This window comes from Cynocephalus volans, chromosome 6, assembly GCF_027409185.1.
Source record: "Cynocephalus volans isolate mCynVol1 chromosome 6, mCynVol1.pri, whole genome shotgun sequence".
Lineage (NCBI taxonomy): Eukaryota > Metazoa > Chordata > Mammalia > Dermoptera > Cynocephalidae > Cynocephalus > Cynocephalus volans.
Genome location: NC_084465.1, coordinates 96,818,522 through 96,823,530, shown reverse-complemented (window position 1 = coordinate 96,823,530; position 5,009 = coordinate 96,818,522).

Sequence of the window (5,009 nt, the reverse complement as noted above, 5' to 3'; positions counted from 1 at the left end):
AGCCATGTATCATTTTAAACTCTGGAAAAGTATGGGAGTTTTGACTCTCTTTAGAATGGAATATTAGTTGGAAAATTATGGATAAAATTGTATTTGTTTTAAATGTGGCAAAAATGTTTCTATACATTGTTATTATGTTTCCTCCTGGAGTTGGTTTGGGGACAAATCTGAAAACATCTCTCTCACCTGAGGTCACTTCTGAGAAGGCCTTTTCTATTGGGTTTGCCCTGTCTCCTCCCAAATTGGAAAATATTTACATGAATTAATAAACAAGTTTAATTTTTCCCACAGATATGAATGATTTCTTTTCTCAAGCCACTTTACTCTCTGTCTTGGTTCCCTGGGAAAAGATTAGAACCTCTAACAGCTACTTTGCTAGAGCTTGGCAGTGGCTCATCATCTAACAGGGGAGTGGCTCTCTTGGCGCCAGGTGGGAACAGCAGAGGTCCGGGCAGTAGTGTGCAACTGCGTTGAATGCACAGAGCTATTCTAATCCCTTACCTTCAGTGATGGCACACTAGAGCTGCCCTGTGCTTGTGAGGGCTCGCTGTCAGCTCCGGGCTGGCGTGTACGAGTCTGAATCAACAAGGAGGAGACCAGCTTCAGGAGTTACATGAGTGGTGCCCAGGTCTCAGGAGCTTTGAGAGGGGACCTGCTCAGGACATAGGACAACAGCCACCCTTTTATCTCAGTTTTCTTTGCAGCAGTCCCGAAATATACTGCTCAGCCCCACACCATTCTGAGTCACTTGCTTCAGGGCACAGACCCCATCTGTGAAGACCCACACTAAGGCCAGCACTGACCCACAGGCTGGGAGGCTTGGCCAGCGTACGTTGGGTCTGGCACTTCAGAAGGCTGCATGTCATCCATCACAGGATTGGAAAAAAGGAGAAAGTGAGTACTGTGTAAATGAAAGTCTTTCATAAAGCTGGTGTTGGGAGATAAAATTACCTGGTCAGTGATGTTTTCTCTGGCTCTTTCCATTTGTAGCCATGGAGGAGGCATGCAAGTTGACCCTTAGTGTGGTCAAATTGTGGTCATAAATGAGGTGATGAAGGACTTGACCTAGTTGTGCAAAGTGGGCCTGATGAAGAGCTTCTTCCCTTGGGGAGGAGAAGTGGGTTTGTTGTAAGGGGAGTTGGGAGGCTGGACAGGAGAGGAAGGACGGAGAGTGGTGGAGGGTCAGGCAGGAGGGGAGAGCAGGCAGTGCCAGATCTATACCCACACCCACCGTTGGCTAAGCAGTGTGGGTATGGTGCCCCTCCACTGGGAGGCAGGAAGGATGCTGGGGTGTCAGGAGCTGCTGTGCCAGGCCTCCTGGTGCCCTGACCGCTAGCAGCAGGTACAGAAGCACCAGGGCCTAGGATCCCGCAGTCCATGGGCCTCAGCTGCTCTGGCTGTTTCACCACCTGCTTAAAGTGCATAATAAAGGTGTCGTGGCAGGTGCACAGGCAGTACCCACTGTGTGGCCAGCAGGGGGCTCTAAAATCCCTCTTCACTGCAGTCCGGTGACATCAAACTATGAAAGCCCAATGCCTCACTGCTTATTTCATCTGATGACATTGGAACCTGCAGGGCCAGGGGTTAAGCCACACTGAATCAAAAGTGCTTCACAAAATTTAACTCACACATGAAGATTACAAATTGGTGGGTATCTGACATTCAGTTGTCAATTAGTCAGAATGCAGGCAGTCAAGTAGAAGTAAGCATCCCCCACGTCAGCACAAAATACATGCCCCTGTCCAGGCACCATTTTCCTCTTGCTCTCCAGGAGTTTCTTTTCCTGGCATTAGCGTGTTTTGACCTACAGGTTTCATATTGCTTTTTATAAATAGTTTGACTATGTGATTTTCGCTGATCTTCTATTAGTGATTTATTTCATTAAGATTTTCCTTTCCTAATTCTGCTTTGGCAAGTTTATTGGTTCAATACTCTGCACATGGCAGAAACACAATATATACATTTGTTTGTCCATTACTCATATAAAGGAATCCTGGAGCTGTTTTGCTTTAAAATTTTTTTTATTGTAAAGTTTTACATTTATTGTATAAAAATTAGAAAATAATAATAGATAACAACAAAAAAGGAAAACCAATAATTTCCCATCCCATATTTTTTAATGGGTAGGTAATATGTTGTTTCTTGTGTATATATATATATATATATTTTTTTAATGTGGTAAAATATACATAACATAAAATTTATCATTTTAACCATTTATTAAGCATACAGTTCAGTGGCATTAGGTACATTCATGATTTTGTACACTTATCACCACCATCCATCTCCAGAACCTTTTACATCATCCCATACTGAAACTCTGTACCCGTTAGACAGTAACTCCTCATTCTCCCCTCCATTCAGCCCCCAGTAACCTCTAATCTACTTTCTGTCTCTATGAATTCGACTATTCTAGGTACCTCATATAAGAAGAATCACACAGTATTTGTCCTTTTGTGTATGACTTTTCACTGAGCATAGTGTTTCTGAGGCTCATCCATGTTATAGCATGTATCAGTACTTCATTCTTTTTTATGGCTGAGTAATATTCCATTACATGGATATAACACATTTTATTTATTCATCTCTTGATGACATAGTGTTTTTTTGACTTTTTGGCTATGGTGAAAAGTGCAGCTATGAACATGCCTATGCAAGCATCCTACGCTTTCGTATGTCTTTCTAGACTATAAGTTTGAATTTTTTTCTGTTTCTGTTTGCTTTTGAATTCTGTTTCTGTTGCTTATAACAAAATTACCTGGGACTCGGTGATTTATAAGAAAATGAAATTTATTGCTTACAGTTTCGGAGGCTGGGAAGTTCAAAGTCCAGGGAACACATCTGGTGAGGGTCTTGGTGGTGACAGTGACCCAGATGTCTCACATAGCAGAAAATGGCAGAGCAGAGAGAGATAGCTCCTCATGTGATCTCCTTTTAAAGCCCTCAAAACTATGCCACTGACCACTATTATTAATCCATTCACTATGGTATGGTCCTACAATCTAATCACCTCTTCAAGGCCCCACCTTTCAATTACTGTAAGAGGAGTTCCCACCCTCATTTACACTATCACGGTGGGGACTAAATTTGCGGGGACGGGGCATCAAGCCACAGCAGTATCATTATGCTTATAATTACTTTCCTCTTTCCCATTAAATATATAAATACATGAAAGTTTTAGCATTTTTGTTTTTTGTTTTTTTGGCAGCTGGCCAGTAAGGGGATCTGAACCCTTGACTTGGTGTTATCAACACCTTGCGGTTTTAGCATATTTGAATAAAGTGTTTTGAAAAGAAATATAAAACGTCTGAAAACAAAGATACGGCACTAATATTACATCAAAGATGTCCCCAAGTCTTGTTAAAAAAATAACTGAGTATAAACATATGAAAGATGTCAGCTTCACTATTAAAGAAATGCAAATGAAGATGACCATAAGCCCTGATTCCCAGTGTTGGCTAGGGTGTGTAGGAAAAGGCATTCTTCAACACTCTTGTCAGATACAAATTGGTATATCCTTTTTTTCTTCCATAATTTGGCTAAAAGTATCAAAATTTTAAAGTGCGTACCTGGTTAATCTTGCCAGTAGAAACAACAACAACAAATGCAACCATTTCATCAATATCACTTCTAAGACTTTCCTTAAGAAAATAAATGGTGTCAGTCGAGGATGTTCGTTGCATCATTGTTCCAATAGCAAGGCATTTGAAACCTATGCAACCTGTAGGGGGATGGTGGGCCTCATGCAGATTCCCTTTACTTGCTGGTACACACTGATGCACAGCTTCTATGAGGGTTGGAGAATGAGCTGGGGAGGTTATGGGAGGTATGGGGGGAACTGATTCTGGTTCTGACAGACTGTGCTCCAGAGCTCCCCCTTGGGATCACCAGCTTCAGCTCGTCTCCAGCTCTGAGACCACTTTCTTGGGATTTGCTCCCTGACCTTTCTTCTTCCTTCACTATCATCTCCTTCAATAAATCACCTGAACAAGAATCCCCATTGTAGGCTCTGTTTCTGGGGTACATGATCTAAAAAAAAAGCCATTAAATAAAGAATAAATGTAAATAAATAATTATTATATACCTTTATATTCGCTGACCTGGAATGATGTTCATAATATAGCAAGTGGATGTATAATACTCATTTTTTATAAAAGCCCAGTGAACATATGTTCAAGAAAACCAGGTTGGCCAGTTAGCTCAGTTGGTTAGAGCATGATGCGGATAACAAGGTCCAGGGTTCCATCCCTGTACTCACCAGCCATCAACAACAAAAACAAAAAAACACCAGAAGACAGGTGTCAAGAACAGGACTAATTCATTATGGAATTATATTCTTGAGTGTGATAATGATCTTGTTTTTATACAGGAGTGTCCTCATTCTTAGGAGATGCATGCTGAAAGGGCAAAGTGTTTTTGTAACTACCTTTCCAACGAGTTTCCAAAATAAGGGTGTGTGTGTGTGCGTGTGGAGAGAGGAAGACACAGAGCGAGAGCAAACGTTGACAATTGTTGAATCTAGTGAAAGGTATATGAAGTTCATTGTACTAGTTGTTAAACTTTTTTGTAGGTTTAAATTTACTCAAAATATGAAGTTGGGGGGAAATATATATCCTGGGTGCTAGGATTACTGTGATTTTAGCAACATCAGGTGGGAATGGGTATCTCTGTTTTTGGTTCTTGCCTCCTAGAACTTTGTGTGCTAAACCTGCAATGCTGATGTCAGATGTTTCGTGATAAAGTGTGTTCCACCAGTGTGGTGAACATTGACCCCTGGGCACCTTACACTTTGGATGCTGGCTTGTGCCACCTACCCAGGGCTACATGTGAACACTGCTCCTACCTTATACCTCTAGCTTGCTTTAATAATCTGTCAACTTGGCAGACTTATCTCAGCTGAACCTTGTACCTGCCAGCTAAACTAATAAGGCACATCCAATACGAGCACAGTCTAGCCGGTTGGCTCAATTGGTTAGAGTGCCATCTTGTAGCGCCAAGGTCAAGGGTTT